Source organism: Pholcus phalangioides, unplaced genomic scaffold, assembly GCF_987345545.1.
Source record: "Pholcus phalangioides strain wild (caught in Gottingen) unplaced genomic scaffold, Ppha-v1.0 ptg000011l_1, whole genome shotgun sequence".
In the NCBI taxonomy this organism is placed as follows: domain Eukaryota; kingdom Metazoa; phylum Arthropoda; class Arachnida; order Araneae; family Pholcidae; genus Pholcus; species Pholcus phalangioides.
This window is the reverse complement of record NW_028301604.1, coordinates 7,075,823-7,086,110: the sequence shown is the minus strand read 5'-3', so window position 1 is coordinate 7,086,110 and position 10,288 is coordinate 7,075,823.

Sequence of the window (10,288 nt, the reverse complement as noted above, 5' to 3'; positions counted from 1 at the left end):
GTTTTGAAATCAGCAGCCCCAATATACACTAAAACCATTGGAATTTTCTTGAGAACAATGACTTTTTTTTTTGAGCAGTGTATTTTTTTTTTGAACAGAATCATTGCATTATACCCGCATGAAAAAATATTTATATATTACATTTTAGTACCATTTAGTAAAATTTTGTATCAAAACTTTCGAAAGTTTGAATATTTTATAGCTTATTTCCAATGTACGTACCGGTGTTAAATTTTTATTTTTATTGTCCAAAAAAGTTTATTTCCAACATCACCAGAATTATTCGAAACTGGTTAAAGTTATGGCAAGCTATTCGAATGTTAAAAGAACATAAATGAATAAACCTAGAAAACGTAAATGTAGTATATTAAATTGGGATTTATTTTTCATGAATGGACCTAATGCACTTTTTCCTAATAGAATATATAAATTCTATTAGTCAAAAAAAGCAAAAAAGAACGAATGCATTTTCAGTCGAAAAATGAAACCTGTTTTTTTTTTCCCTTCTGGGAATGGTAAAGAATGAACGAACCATTTTTAATCAAATCTTTCAAAAAGTGTTTGAAAGGAATTTCTTTTTTGGAATAACACAAGAAAGGTATTTGCTCAGCGGCAGGAAATCGAAAGTCGGTGATAAGCATCAGGGGTAATTTGCTTAAACTTAATGTCCATCTTTTATGACCACGCCGAGGGTACAAGCACCTTAATGATTTTCCTTTGAGCTTCTGGAGGTACTGAAAGCCTAGTGAAAACGGCCTATCAAACGGCTGCCGCTTGGCCCGCAGCGGTAAGAATTGTTTAGTACCAGCAACAGGCCAGTTCGCTCATCCATCAACTACCAAATCCTATTTGTCACCAAAGCACTTCCAGGGTCTCTGGTATTTCTTTTTTCTCTCTATCTTTTGTCTGCAAACTAGGAACCAACAATTTACCGGCAAAGGACCATCCCTAAAGGTAAGTGGAGGAAAAGCTTGGCAATTGGCATTTTGGGAAGAGGAGGAGATCACACACAACAGAGAGAAAAGACCCTTGACAACCCCCTGACGGGCTCCCATGAGAAAGGAACGTACGTTCCGTATTCAATATATGGTAAACTCAGTACATTTGCAATAATATGCATTCTCGCGTTTCCAAATGGATAGTCAAAAAATAGGAAACAGGTTTTCAATAAAAATTTTTAGGGGCTATAATTAGTTATTTTAGTTAAAAGGATTCTGTTTTTTATCTGCGTTTGGCTCAGTCTAAGACCGAAATTACACTATAAATGTTTGATGAAAGATGTTTTACAAAAAATGACAAAAAAAAACAACCAATAAGCCGGTTACATTCGATACGCTTATTGGTTGCATATTTCAAGTTCATAAAATGACTTTTATAAAAGTTTATAGTGTAATCCCAGCCTAAAACTGCTTCCACAAGGACATTGGAATCTGAATGATTGTATAAATTACATTGTCATGTCAGTTTTTGGTGTTCAGCTAACATCGAATGTCACTCGAAGAAATAAATGTCGTGATTTCAAAGCACTGTATTTTTAAAATGAATTACTAACCCGAAAGTTACGGGTACAAAAAACATTATCACATGTAACTTTGATAAAACAGTTTCTCTGTACCACGTCTTGGCATCTTAGACCAAACCTTGCCAGCGGTGTCTCTTCGAATCGAGGATGGTTAATGTGCACCAGGGCCGTGGCCAGAAATTTCTTTCGAAGGGTGACAACTAGTGTTTCGTAGGAGGAGCAAAATTAGCAGGAAATAGACATTACCAGACACTACTTTCAGAGTTGTCACTACCAAGAGTGGATCACTTGGGGAGGCAAATCACAGGGCCCGACTTTGACGTAATGGGGCCCTGAGCAAAAGAGGTATTGGGCTTCCCCCTCCCCCTTCGACTGTGGTCGAAGAGTTTTGGTACGTCAGCAAATACAATACATGTTGTTTGTAAACACATCAGAAAAAAAATATTAACTATTTCAAATGGGAAATGTAATATAAAGTTCTTCATGAAACAATCTTACAATAAATGCTTTTTCCGCACTGTCATATCAGCAAAATAATTGATAATGCCATCAAAATCTAATTTCTGAGTTATCTCAGCTTCAATACACAATAAAGCTAAAGGTGATGGTTTTTCTTGTAAAAGACTTGAGCGAACTGATGATTTTATCTTTTTTAATAAGAAAAATTATCTTTCTCTAGAACAGTTTGATATTGGTTATGTTGTCAATGATGATTCAATGCTGTCTCAACATTTAGAGAAACGTCTCTTTTAAATCTCTAGCGTTGTTTGACATTTGTGGCATTGTGTCATAAACCTGAACCAAGGATGAAAATTGTTGCAGTTCATCTAAAAAAGTTGTTTGCATGATCAGATGCATTGAAAATATGTAGTTTTTCATTAAAAATGTACAGAAACTTCATGAAGGTTTGAGAATCTCATGTTGATCAAACATGCAAACTTTCTTGTCATCGTTTCATAAATTATTTTACGGTCAAAAAGATGTGAAATTGAGTAATCTTGGTGCGCAAACTTTTTGAAGTGCGACCCTCTTTCAACCAAAAGTTTTATCGGCGACCCCTTCACAGTCTGACCTTAAGTCCCGCGACCCCCACATACGCTGACCATATGTCCCGGTTTTCCGCTAGTAAATGTGGTGTCCCAAAAGCTCTTCTCGGAACGCTTGTTTAGATTTTAATCAGGCGATATTGACTTCCATATATATTCATGTTTTTTTTTTAAATCTATATATACATAATTGATTTTCTGTGTCTGTGTGTGTTCTCTATACAAATCTACAATTTTAGATCGGTCGTCGCCAAATTTTGCATATATACCAAACGGGACCCAACTTGAACGATAGGTTACTTTAAAAGTTCGCCAGAACAGAGCAAATGTCCGAAATGAGCAAAAAACTGGCGGGCAACAATGGTTTCTGGGCCTCAACAATCACTTTCGGAATGTTTACTTTGGTTACAGTGGTTCCCTAGCAATGCGTTTCAGACATGCATATGTCTTTATAATGGTTTCCTCACTTTTTCAATCCTCCCAGTAACAGAAGAAAACCCGGGCAGCACTGGGTATTATAGCTAGCTAGTATCATATAAATATTTACTTTGTTTTTTCAGTACTTAGTGTCCCTTATGCAAGATGGAAGTGTAACGAGGTGTCTGGTCCTTGGTTTTCTTATACAGGATGATTACGAAAGAATCATCCGATTTCCAAATGATTCTACACTTGAAATCGACCTTTGAAATTGTTCATAAAACGTAGACACATTTCCTCCCGTAAATTCACACATATTACTTATCATTCTATTCTGGGTTTTCAATTTCAAGAAATATACAATTTTTTTGAAATCGGGTGATCTTCAATCAATGATATATATCCTCGGGTGAATTTCAAGTCACCCTGTAAAAGTATTAACTTGATATCGTCCGCCGCATGCCAGAAACACGAATGTATAAATTTTCCCTTTTTTATCAGCTGTTTGGATACCCTGTTTTGCTATAAGTTGTGCCTCAAACGCGAATGTGTATCCCTATAGAAACACATGTTACAAAGCATTTTAGGAAAATAACTTCCATAGAGTAACATGGGTAGAGTAAACATTCATTGAAAATGAACAAACGTCATTTCTCCACACACGAGTTTTTTTGTTTTTTTTTTGCAAGAACATTGCACATTCGTGATTCTGGCATTACGCAGCCGATGTATATACATTTTATGAATGGCAATTAGTTCAGCTGAATAAAGGCATTCTTTAGTTTTGACATATTTTTAAATAAAAGCGAATTTCTTATTTGGACGTTTTTATTTTTGGGAATCTCTCCTGACACCCCTAGCTCATTGACGCGACCCCACCCCACGAGGGTCGCTACCCATGGTTTGCGCACCACTGCTCTGAAGCATAGTTTCCCAAACTTTTTGATCCATCGCCCCTTTCGTCAAAAAAAATTTTCTTATCGTTTTCAACTCCAGCCAATCCATAGGATCCTATGTTAAACCCAAATCTTTTACCGCCCCCTGGACTCTTGCATCGCTCCCCAGAGGGTGATATTGCCCACTTTGAGAAACACTGCTCTAAAAATTCCTTGACAAAATACTAATTTCCTATACAACTCTTAGAGTCACATGTTCTAGGAACCACCTGTAAAATATCCATGGTTTAGGACAGCTTTTGTGCGGCGCAGAACTTGGCTTAATATGCTTTTGACCAAGGGGTCATCGGGTAGGTGCTAATTGAAAAACACTGGTATAGGCATCTCTTTAAAAATATCCACTGTTATGAATCACCTGAGAAATATTTATGGTCTAGAAAGCAGTGGTTTCAACTGATTCAGTTGGCGTGGAACCTTTAATGGTTACGAGACTGTTCCACGGAGATCTTATAGAACCTAGCTTTCACGGAATGCTGGAGTTCCACGAACTATGGTTGAAAAACTACGGTCTTGACTCTAATCTAAAAGGACTCTTGAATAATATCAATATTAATAATTAATAATATCCCTCTGAAATTAATACCCTTCAGGCCCGTAGCCAGAAATTTCGTTTTCGTTCGGAGGGGGAACTACTTGCATTTCGAACAATAGATTTTTCCATCTTTTCCCCTTTTTTCAGTCATTTTCTCACATTTCGGGGGAGCGGGACTAGACCCACCCAAGTCCCCCCCCCCTCTCACTACGGCCTTGATATCCTTGCTCTTTTTTACAACTTTATTATAACCTTTTGCTATTCCTCTACTTCTCAAAGAACGATATTTTGGCGAAACCACGGTTAAGAAACAATAGTCCATTTTACTTGATTTCAATATCCAATGAAATTCACATTTTCTTATCACTCACTTGTCAATACGATGTCCACCCCCAAACCGCAATTTTACGGTTTTAGCGGTTTACGAATAAAATTAAATGGACTTGTCGAGTCAAATAATATTTTCTCATAATACGTCAAAGTGGCAGCAACAGCAATCCACTGTATATAGCTTGAAAATGGTAAAAAGCGTAAGTAAAAGATAGGGAAAGGAAGAGAAAATAATGTTTCTTGAGAAGCTGTTGGGCTTTTTGCAGCTTTCGAATGGGAACAAAGCTGACAGCTGGATGACCTTGAGTATTCTCAACTCATAATTTTCAATCTCTGAGAAAGAAGGTTTATACAATGTGTTCGTTTAAAACGTAAAACTGCAGAAGCTAGAACTTCTCTCCTTCTTCTACGACCTTCTTCTATCCATTAAGGTAAAAAGGAAACAAACTAGCATTAAAAAAAAAAGGAATTATAAAGAATACACCTCGATTCACCTATTCCATAAAGTAGAGTTCGTCAGTTCGTTTTCTTCTGAGCAAAAGAAAACTCGTTCAAAATGTTTCCTAAGGATTCTTATTAGAAAAAATGTAAAAGAGTCAAATTATTAATTCACTCATTTGATTACTGCTGGAATATATGTATTTTGGTAGGTCTGATCGCGAAATATTTATATCGATAGCCTTAGAAAATTGCATTTTTGAGTTATGCACGTAATGAGAACGGTGGAAAATCCTTCTACACATTGCAAAACAGCAACAACTCCCACGTCTGCTTATACACTCCCTACTGTAATTAAATCTGAGTTGATTCCCATTATTTAAAATCAATCGATCAATCAAGTTTGTTTTAGCCGCTGGCCTTCAACAATTGGTAGCAAAAAATATTACATAGCACGAAATAATATATGAAACACAAAGTGAAATGATTAGCAAGAAAGAAATGCAAAGACAATATACTCGTGAAAGAGGGGAAAAAACAGAAACAAAACATAATAAGAAATCGATTACAGTAAAGGGTTATTCACAAAATTCTCAATTTAATTGCAGATACAATAAATTTATATGTATTAAAGCATGTAGTATAGACGTTGAAATGTAAAATATTTTCAGAGTTGAGGGGAGTAGAATCACCAAAGGCCTACTTTTTCGTATTGCAGTATATTTATCGCAGGTTATACTGATGTGTCTCCAGGATCCATACTCTCCAGACGTGCAATATTTGCAACCTCTCTCAGTTGAAATCTGGTGTCTCACTTCCTCCAAAATTAGTATATTGCTTTGGAATCTCAAGTTAAATAAAACTCTTGACTCAATTGAATTGTATTGATGGCTAAATATTGTACCATTGCTATGACTACAGGTTTAATACTTTTCACACACAAAAGCTATAAAATTTTATCACATTTGATATTTGATACTTGCACAAAAAAAAATAAAAATCAGTTATTACCAGTTTGATATTCAGTACAGAAAAAAAAATCAGACGAAATTCTCTTGGGAAAATGTAGTCACTTGGAAATACACAAAACAAAGTTTCTCTTCCTTTTACAGTACATTAATTGTATGAGCAATTCTCAAACGAAAAGAAAAGGAACGACTTCATGGCTGCAAACCAGAAGCCATGTCAAAACAAGTACTTTGTTGAACAAAAAAAGCATTTGGTACAAGCGGATGGTCTGGTGACAATCCCCCTGAAAAGTCTCGGGGATTTACAGCCCAGCAGGGAGAAATGATCAAATGCGATGATGACCCCTTGCTTGACTACAGGCTAGAATCAGCTCCCCTGGACAGTCTCTTTCAACAGCGTGTTTATGACCAAAGCTTTCCCTTTTAACTAACAATAGAAAAGGTTCAAAAGCAATTTTCGTTCACAAATATCTTGTTCACCACAACACACCATATTATAATAGGCGAAAAGGTGGACTATTTGGCGAAAAAGCCATTACCTGGCGGGATAGCCAAAAACACTAACTGCTTCATATTTTGAAAAAAAAAAAGTAAAATTTCAAATAAAAAAAATTTTACTTAAAAATTTGTATAATTCATAAGACAACCATAAATATTTTTTATGGGCAATACATTATATTTTATCATGCATATACTGTATAGTTTTTATAATTCCACTTTTATTTGGAATTATACTTTATTACTCGATTGGTGAGGGACAATGCAAGGTTATGGTGTCGCAGGGAATTTTTCTCCAATAGGGTTGTTAATAAATGGAATAGCTTACCCCCGGAGGTAGTAAATTGTAACACAATTGACACGTTTAAAAAGAAATACGATAAACATGTTGGGGTAAATCGAGAAGCTATCCATTCTTAGAATAAGACAACCATAAGTAATCTTTATGGGCATCGTATAATATTTTATCATGTGTATATAGTGTTTGTAATTTGTGTTAATTGCATTTTTAATTGGGTTGCTGTATTTTTGAAACATATGACAACCATATTTTTATGGGCATCTTTTTATCAGCCACCTCGTTGGGCATTTTGCCTGTTGTGGCGTTGTATTTGTATTTGTATTTGTATTTGTATTTGGGTTGCCGTATTTGGGAAATATATGACATCCATATTTGGTTTTTTTTTTTTCAGACACCTCGTTGAGCATTTTGCCTGTTGTGGCCTTGTATTTGTATTTTCATGTGCGATCACCGAAGGATAAAAAGCAATATCAATAAATCATTAAATGCTTCGAACTTAAGTTGTATGAAAATAATTTTCTTTGAGGTATTAAAATTTAGTTTTTGCTCTTGTATAATTTCATAAGTAAGAAAAATTAACGTCTTGCAATATCTATTTTTAAAATAATCAAGAAATAGGGATGGAATTTTTCAGAAATGAGGTGGACTTTTTAGTTTATAAAAATGTAAAAATTCTATTTTGTTCTTTTAATATTTTATCTGTCAAGGAAACATTTATATGAGCATAGAATAATAACCAAAATAGCTGCGTGACTATGAATAAATTTAAATTTAAATTCGACAGCGAAGCTATCATAAAATCTGCCATTAATAAGTTATGGAACAGCAACTGCTTCAAAAAATAGGTTGCTTCAACTTTTGTATGATCTGAGTTTTTCTATCTTATGTGGAAAAAACAAAATTTCTTTCATTTGGTACAAGAAGGTAGCTGTCATACAGGGGCGTAGCCAGAAATTTCGTTCGGGGGGGGACCACTTTCATTTCGGGGGGGGGGGACCAAAGTGACAGAACAATAGATTTGGCCATCTTTTTCCCTTTTTTCGGTCATTTTCTCACATTTCGGGGGGGGGGGACCAGACCCCCAAGTCCCCCCCCTGGCTACGCCCTTGCTGTCATAACTAATAATAATAATAATTATAATAAAAATTGTTGATGAAATTTGGTAATTGAAATGTTAACTGTTTCGTTTTAATTTCTAAAGTTTTCAAGAAAATTTTTTAAAAAGTCGAGCAAACCTCCTTTTCTACCACAAACTCTTGAAATACTGTATAAATAATTTTTACTATTCTTGTGAAATCGTCCGTTTCACATGAAAATGAATACCAAATTTGAATGAGTAAAAAATTTGAATACATACAGAAATTCCTGCAATAGAGAAAAGTTCGATTTTTTTATTATTATTATCGAATCAATCTAAATTTTAACTAGTCCGATAGATTCTAAAAGGATATTCATCTAAGAAATGTTCCACGATGAATTGAAATTCTTTCAACACGAGAGAGAACTTTTATTCTATTTGATTTTTCTTAATTTATCTTTTTTTTTTTTAATTTTCTGTGTACTCTATATACAATAATAAATAAAATTGGAGAGTCACTAGGAATAAAATCTGGGTAAAATTCGATCATGAAGTCAAAAAAGTCACTCACTTTTGTGTATATGTTACGGCAAATGTGATAAATCGGTCATTATACTTAATATCTGGTTATTATGCATACTTGTCTTCATCTTGGTAAGTTTGATAAATTTTTCACTTTTACCGGAGATTATGCATAATACCCAAGCGTCGTTGGTAAATTTGATAAATACTTGAAATTTATCGCCTGTATTTGTGAATATGAATAATACTCTGGTGTAATTGGTGAATTTGATAAATATAAAAAAAAATCTAAATACGTCTAGTATGTGTGATGATTATAGTCACACCCCGATATAATAACAAATTTTACCATCGCACTCCAATATAATGATACAGTACATGTATGAATTATCATGTAGGCTATATTATATAGCTATTAATACGATTTATCATGTTTACCAACGACGCGACGCTTGGGTATTATGCATAATCACCGGTAAAAGTTATAAATTTAACGAAATTTATCAAACTTACAAAAATGCTCGATGATTATGCATAATAACCGGTTTATTATGTACAATAACGGATTTATCACATTTATCGTAACATATATAATCCGAGTTAAACATATAATATACTATATAATATAATATATTCTATCATGTTTAAAAAAAACTAAATTTCCTTCAATATTGACGCAAGAAGATAGCGCTGTAATAATTAAAAATAATAATGAAAGAAATAGTTAAAGCAATTCAAAAATTATAAAATTTTATGAAGATCTCGCACACCGATTTTTGCAGTAAATCTTTCAAACATGATTTTTTTTAAACTATTGACAAGTTCGAGGTAATGTCAACTCTATATGAAAGTGAATAGAAAATTTGAATAAATAAAAAAATTGAATACATGAACACAATAATTCCTGCAAAACGAATCATAGAATAAAAATTTGGAAATTCTTTTTCAATCGTCGAATAACCAACGACCAACAACTTTTATTTTATTTGATTCCTTTAAAATTTTATCTGTCAAGAAAAATATTATATGATGTATAATAATAAATAAAATTGGGGCATGGCTATAAATTAAATTTCGGTGAACTTCGGCAATGAAATTTTCATGAAATATTTATGAAATCTGTCATTCATAAAATATGATACAATAGTTACTGCATGAAGGAGATAACTTTAATTTTTATTTGATCTGTATAAGAAACAAAACACCGTGTGTAAGAAAAAAAATTTCTTCAAATTTGCATAAGATAGCTCTGTAATAAATAAATAAATAAAAAAATTGACGAAATTAAAAACCAAAATTTTGTAGAAGCCTAGGAAACCGATTTTTTTGCAGCAAACTCTTCAATTACATTTTTTTAACATCCTTTTAAACTTGGAGATAAAGTCAACCCTTTATTAAGGTAGATAGAAAATTTGAGTAAGTAAAATTTTTTCAATACACGCAATAACTTCTGCAAAACAAATCACACAGAGTATTTTCTTTTATTACCGAAGCAATCTGAATTCCAGATAGTTTTATAGATTCTAAAATTATATTCATCTAAGAATTATCCTATGGTGGTGAATAGAAATTCTTTCGACAGCAACGAGAGAGAATTTTGATCCTATTTGATTATTTTAAAATTTCGTCTCTCAAGAAAAATGTAAATATATATATACATATAATAATAGCTAAATTTGG